The sequence below is a fragment of the Morone saxatilis genome, unplaced genomic scaffold, assembly GCF_004916995.1.
Source record: "Morone saxatilis isolate NCDOM2014 unplaced genomic scaffold, NCSU_SB_2.0 Contig3, whole genome shotgun sequence".
Taxonomy (NCBI): Eukaryota; Metazoa; Chordata; class Actinopteri; family Moronidae; genus Morone; species Morone saxatilis.
In genome coordinates this window covers 2,926,225-2,926,610 of record NW_023339873.1, presented here as the reverse complement: position 1 = coordinate 2,926,610, position 386 = coordinate 2,926,225, and positions in this window count along the sequence as shown.

Sequence of the window (386 nt, the reverse complement as noted above, 5' to 3'; positions counted from 1 at the left end):
AAATAAAGTTGGATTGGATTGAAAAGAAAGGTTAGTGGATAAATAGTTGAAAAAAAAAAAGCACATGTTTTTTCTGTTCCTTCCTACTAATCATCTTGGGACTTCTCAGATTCTTCTTGTGACACCTTTGTGGGTCTCAACCCACAGGTTGAATGATTTTGCTTTCCCTAGATTCATCCTGCTCTGGACAGGATAAGTGGATGTTTGGATGTTTGAATTACACACTGTGCAATGCATCAGACAAGACAAAACCTAATTCTACATTTTATCATCAAAAAGTATTGATTGGTCGGCTTAGGTGACACCGCAACATTACACCTGGCTGAGGCAGAGGGAAGACGGCATTTTAAGCCCAGACTGCGCACGCACACACACACGCGCACACA